This window comes from Tiliqua scincoides, chromosome 11, assembly GCF_035046505.1.
Source record: "Tiliqua scincoides isolate rTilSci1 chromosome 11, rTilSci1.hap2, whole genome shotgun sequence".
In the NCBI taxonomy this organism is placed as follows: Eukaryota; Metazoa; Chordata; class Lepidosauria; order Squamata; family Scincidae; genus Tiliqua; species Tiliqua scincoides.
The window spans coordinates 24,589,053-24,595,504 of record NC_089831.1 but is presented as its reverse complement, the minus strand read 5'-3'; the positions used below and the strand labels follow the sequence as shown (position 1 = coordinate 24,595,504).

Below are 6,452 nucleotides of genomic sequence, written 5' to 3'. Positions count from 1 at the left end.
GGCTAATGCCAGAGCAGACCCAGAGAAGAGGCAAATGCCTACATTTTGATCTCCCATAATGGCTCCAAAGGGGAGGGGCTGTTTGCACATTGCAGTGAGGCTCCCTAAAAAATGTAGTGCTTTGCACCCCCTCTAGCTATGCCACTGGATCTCAATATTATCTTCTATGATCTAAATGAATTATAAGGTGAGTTGGCACACAGGAGGGAATTTATGGTGCATCCTTCCAAGTGGAATCCTCCAGGGGAAGCATCTGGGCATCTACAATTCAATTCTCTGACCAAAGTGTCATTACCCTGCACATGCCTGATCTCATCTGATCTTGGAAGCTAAACAGGGTCAGGCCTGGTTAGTACTTGGATGGGAGACTGCCTGGGAATACCGGGTGCTGTAGGCTTATACCATGATCTCGGAAGCTAAGCAGGGTCAGGCCTGGTTAGTACTTGGATGGGAGACCGCCTGGGAATACCGGGAGCTGTAGGCTTATACCATAATCTTTCAAGACTGAAGGTTGCCAACCATACCATTTATTGCACGTTCTCCTCTAGTGCTCAGACCTTCTCTCTTCTCCATGTGGCCGGAAGTCTTATCCAAGCTCCTCTCCTGCAGGGCAGGATGGCATTTTCTGACAGTAATGACAGTGGAGCCCTTGGAAGAATATTTGTCTAAGTTATACTTCAGCTGCAGTCTTCGGAAATGAGAGTAGGGATTTCCTTTCCGGGACCAGCCAAGGACTTGACAAGCGTGCTGCAAAACCCAAAGGGAAAGTGCTTAGGGAAACAGACAAGAGGAGCCTTTGCATGCAAACAAACATAGATTTGGGGAATTCTTTTACTCACCATCAGTAACAGGCAGATGACAAGAAGAGCTAAGAGTCCAAGTGTGAGCCCAGTAATTGCTCGCCAGTCAGGTTTCAGAATAAGGTCTGGGATCTTGGCAATCCCCACTTGAACAACGTGCCTGGGAGTTGTTGGGAAGAAGGGCCCCTCTTCATAACACTGCCCACCATAGGGCATAACTCGGATATACTGTATTTTAAAAACAAAACAGAATGCCACATATAATCTAGGCTCCTCCAATCACCCCAAATGTGCTGATTAAGATCTGCCCCACCACACACACTACTGCATCTGAAGATCTGCATTAGATGTGAACTTGTCTGTGAAAGCTTATGCTTAAATACAGTTGTTAGTGTGTAAGGTGCTACAAGACTCTTTGTGTTTCTGCTAGCCAATGTCCTTGAGGCTGAGAGATTGCAGTCAGATGCTTAGTTGGGGGGGGGGGTGTGAACAGAGAAATTGGGACAGACCAGTGGCAGAATATGACTTTTCTAGCCAAGACGGCTCTTGAGGCCATCACCTAAAACTTCAGGGAGAAACTATCACACCCACAAATCCGCATCTGCACAATATGGGAAATCAAACATGCCAGAAATCTCTGAGAACACGAATACTGCATGATTTGTGTTAAATGCTCAAAGAAACTCATCACTGGTGATCGGGAATGAGCAGTGTGGCAAGCCAGGCCTTTGTTAGACCCTACAGAACACACACCTTTTAAAAGTGAGGTTCTAACTGCCTGGTTGAAGAAACACATTCTCAAATGGAGCTGTGGGTAGGGGGGAATCTCCTCCCTCCTCCAGGGGGCAGCATGGAGTCCCCTGGGTTCTTCTCAGCCACTAGCAGTAGCTCCTTCTTAAGAGGTACTGCTGCTGTTGAGTTGAGACTAGAGGAGTGTTCAGTTCATAAATTAGTATTTCAGTGGGTCTGACAATCCCACAATCCTCTGTTTTGAACCATTGATTAAAATTGGCAGGAGGGTTCTGAGACAGCACAGCAAACCAGGTGGCTGTTCCCCCCCACCACCATAAACATCTACGTATTGAGCGGTGCCAGTGGAGACCAGTTCTTAGCCCTGGACCATCTAGACTGGGAAAGAAAAATTTGATCACTGAAATTCTGAACAAGCTGCCTCTTCCTTTCACTGATGTGATGTGCCTCCCACTGCAGCTGTTATCTGACTAGTCACCACATTGAAAACCCTCTCTGAAAGCAAACAGGCCACAGCCCGGAACAAACCATCCTTGTGTGCTGGTTGCTACTTAGCCTCAAGACGTAAGTGCCTGCTTCATGGAACTGATAAAAGAAGATGAGGAAGCCAGGGGAGCTGGAGGCCAACTTCGCTTCCTCTGCAAGGCTGCGGAAACCTCCCCAGTCAAACTGGCTGTTTGTGTTGTACAGGTTGTTTCTAGGAGAACAGACACAAGACAAAAGGTTGGCTGCCCGAACAGTCTTCGTTCCAGGAAGAGAAACTGACTGGCTTGTGTTACTTGCTCCCATGACGAGGTTGGAGTCATTGTTTTGCCAAGATGGCATTTGGATGGTAGACAAATAGCAGGCTTCACAGTTTTTCTAAGGATTGCCAGCAGTGGTCTACTTCCTGAGTCCCATCTTGAAACATTGGAATTATCCCACCTTAGTGTGTTTGTCTCTCTCTATACATGGAACTGTGGCTAGTTTAGGTATGGGAAAGGACCTCCAGAGAGCAACAACTCTTTGGAAACAGGGAAATTCAGTTGCTTCACCTGAGGTCAATTTCTGCCCTGAGTAGTCCCACTTCATTTTGAATTTATGATCTTGTCCATCACACTGAGGATAGAGTCAGAGAAAAAACTGCAAATTCTCAATTCCAGATTTTGAAGAAGTGAGAACTCAGATCTCAATCAGTGAAATACCATTTACCCCCAATTCCTCCTCCCCAAGAGATACACACTGGCTGGTATCCATAATGCACCTATATCTACCATCTGCAGCACCACATCAAAAGCATACAACACTGCATCTGTCTGTTACTTATGTGATGTAGAATTGTCAACAACATCACATTCTTCTTGGGGGCTTGAAGACAAGCGGACCAACCAAGTTCTGCTGAGTTCTACAGAAGCAGGACTTACACATCATAAACAGGATAATGTTCCTTGGAAACAATGAACATGATGATATCGTGAATTCGGAGGCAGGAGGTTGGGTTAAGGATGCCAGTGAATGACATTTTCAAGGTGGAGTTGGACGGTGGCTGGAGCTGTGCCTTCTGAAATCTAGAACCTCCTTTGCTGGACTTTCCTGTGAGAGAACAAAGCCCCAGAGAAGTCAGATCTGCACTCATGGATGGCTTCTTCATGTGATCTCTAGCCACCTCTGGGCTCATGGTCATATTTCCATGAAAGCATGTTCATGAGAATATCCACCACTCATCTGCAAGGGAGTGGCCGGCGCTGGGCTGCTAAGACATCTGTGATGGAGGAATTTCCAAGCTGCTGCCCTCACAGGTGGCTCGTCTTTCACTGTTGCTTCTTTAGGTCCCAATACCATTCAGCTTCCCAACATTGATGCAGCCATGCCAACGGAGTGTATGTTGCATCCTATGGGGGAGGCAGTCACGGAGGCCTCCTCAAGGTAAGGGAATGTTACCTTGGGGCTGCATTGTGGCTGCATCAGCACTGGAAAGTTGAATAGGTTTGGGCCCTGAGTGCTGTAGTGCATAAGGCAAGACGGAGTAAAACAGAGTAGTTACTAATATAATCAAGTCCAAGGAATATCTAGGACAGTTTTAACCATTTTTTTCTGGCAATTGGGGAGGAGCCATAGCTCGGTGGCAGTGTGCATGGTTTGCATGCAGAAGGTCCCAGGGTGAATCCCTGGCAACTCCAGAAAAGATCAGGTAGCAGGTGTTGAGGGAAGCCGGCAGTGATATATTCAAGTCCCTAAGACTCCACTCTCAAGTCTTCACCTTCAGGTGGTAAATAAGTCTCAAGTCCTTGCCCAAATTCTTGTCAAGTCTTACAAGTCTCAAATCTCTGAGTCAAATTTTTTAAAAAGGGTGGTGGTGGTGGTGGTGGGGTACATTGGGGGGGGGATTGCCACCCACCTGATGGCAGACACTTCCAGATGCCTGCTCTTCACCACCCAACTGAGTGGCAGACATCAAAGTGCCAGGCAGCCTGGAGTCACAAACAGCAGCAGATCACCCGGGCAAGGTGGACACGCACTTCCCGCCTTGCCCAGATGATTGTGCCACAGCCGGTGGCTCCAAGTTGCCTGCGGTGCTTTGATCAATCAGATGACCATCGGTGATTTAAAAAAAGTAAGCAAGAATACAAACACACACACAGCAACTCGGAAGTAAAAATGGCTTTGAGTTCCAAGTCAAGTTGCAAGTCACTGCAGGTCCCAAGTCAAGTCCAAGTCAGTGATTGACAGGACTTAAGTGGGACTTGGGAGTGAGTTGCGGGATGAATCTACATCCCAGGAGGTAGGCAACACTGGACTATAGGTGGACAAATGGTAACTGCAGTTTCATCTATTTGGTTCTGCTAAAGAGGTTTACCTGAGGAAGCCGTGGACTGAGAGGCTGACAAGCTCTCATTTGAGGAGAGGAAATAGTGCAGCATTTCGGGCTCGGGGCTGTAAACACCCAAGAATCCTCTTCCTGAAACAACAACAAGAGTGGTCACATCCCTGCCCTCATTGCACAGACCTCTTTTTCCTGCTTAGATGTGCCCCCTTCCATCGCTGGCATTTCAAAGTGCTTTCTGCTTCAGTGCTTTGTCTCCAGAAGCACAAATCATAAAGCAGTTCAGGAGACTGAACACTTTCCACATGCGCTGCCTCCAACGCATTCTCGGCATCACCTGGCAGGACAAAGTTCCAAACAACACAGTCCTGGAACGAGCTGGAATCCCTAGCATGTATGCACTGCTGAAACAGAGACGCCTGCGTTGACTCGGTCATGTCGTGAGAATGGATGATGGCCGAATCCCAAAGGATCTCCTCTATGGTGAACTCGTGCAAGGAAAGCGCCCTACAGGTAGACCACAGCTGCGATACAAGGACATCTGCAAGAGGGATCTGAAGGCCTTAGGAGTGGACCTCAACAAGTGGGAAACCCTGGCCTCTGAGCGGCCCGCTTGGAGGCAGGCTGTGCAGCATGGCCTTTCCCAGTTAGAAGAGACACTTGGCCAACAAAGAGGCAAAGAAGGAAGGCCCATAGCCAGGGAGACAGACCAGGGACAGACTGCACTTGCTCCCGGTGTGGAAGGGATTGTCACTCCCGAATCGGCCTTTTCAGCCACACTAGACGCTGTTCCAGAACCACCATTCAGAGCGCGATACCAGAGTCTTTCGGGACTGAAGGTTGCCAACAAACATCTGCTTCAGTGCTTTGTCTCCAGAAGCACAAATCATAAAGCCCAAACCGATAAGGTTGTTTTGGTTAATGAAAGATTTATCTATTTGTGATTTTCCAGTTGTCTCCCATATGATGGCCGGGAACATTGTGGAAAGGAACAAGAACATGCACATGCAGAAAGGTGTTTTAGTCTATTGCTATCTCTTGTTCCTTGTAATTAGAGAAGGAAGAAAATTTATGAGCTAGGAGGCTTGGGAGGGGAGGTTAAACTTGAGAAGGGGAGGTTAAACATGGCTCCATTTTGCTCCCTCCTCTGGGAATGGCTCCAAAGGGAGGGGCCGCTTGCCTGCCCCACTGAGCCTCCCTGCCAGACTGAGTGCTCCGCCCCCCTCCAGCTATGCCACTGCGAGAAGGAAAAGATGGATCTTGTCCTTACTGCTTGTTTTGACCAAATACATTGGACGGGATTCCATGTTCTCCTCCAAAGTGCAGTAGTCTTGGGTGTGAAGATCCAGCACCTGCAGGGAAGCCCCTATATCTTCCAATGAAATGTCCACCTGGAAAGGATTGGAAGGGAAAGGCCAGTTAACTCAGAGTTGACCCTCTGGCCACGTTGCAGAACAGATTGGATGTACACAGTCTGTGGGTCTGGCCAAAGTATCTCAGTTGATTTTGGAATTATGTCCTGGGGGGTTAGGATCTCTATGCTCTACTTCAGCAGTTCTCAAACTATGGGTCGTGACTCACCAGTATGAATACCCTAGAAGAGAAAAAACATATCGATATTTCCTTTGAAGTTGGGCCAGGTGAATGACCTGGTTGAATGGCCCTGCTGAATGGCAACCCTGTTTTTGGTGGGATGCACGCTGGCACTACTCAGAAGCTCCGAGGCATTCTGGGACACACCACGACCACCACTGTGGCCGACAAAGTAGGTAGTGGCAGTATAAAGATTGAGAAGCACTGCCCTATGTCATGCAAACAGCAGGTGAGGTGGTCAGGGCCAGCTCTACCTTAGATGGTGTGCCGTGTTGCTTCCCCTACCCCCTGTCCCTAGTGGTGTCTTTTTTTTTACCTGGCTGCCATTTCTATAAGTCATAGAGAGTTGGGCCCGATTTTGGTCGCAGACAAATTGCAAGATGCCACGTTGGCGTCTTCTGCATTGGGGGTTGCAGACACTGTCCAGGTGGTCCACTTGACAAAGGCAGAGGCCAAGAACTTTGTCATAACCCTGATAATCTTTGGGTGAAGCACAAACCTAGCGC

The 6,452-nt window shown here is 48.2% G+C and overlaps 1 pseudogene; it reads left to right on the top strand.

Annotated features, from left to right (window-relative positions):
- The first annotated feature begins 278 nt into the window (after positions 1 to 278).
- On the top strand, positions 279 to 397 carry LOC136662762 (5S ribosomal RNA; annotated as a pseudogene).
- Positions 398 to 6,452: the final 6,055 nt, after the last annotated feature.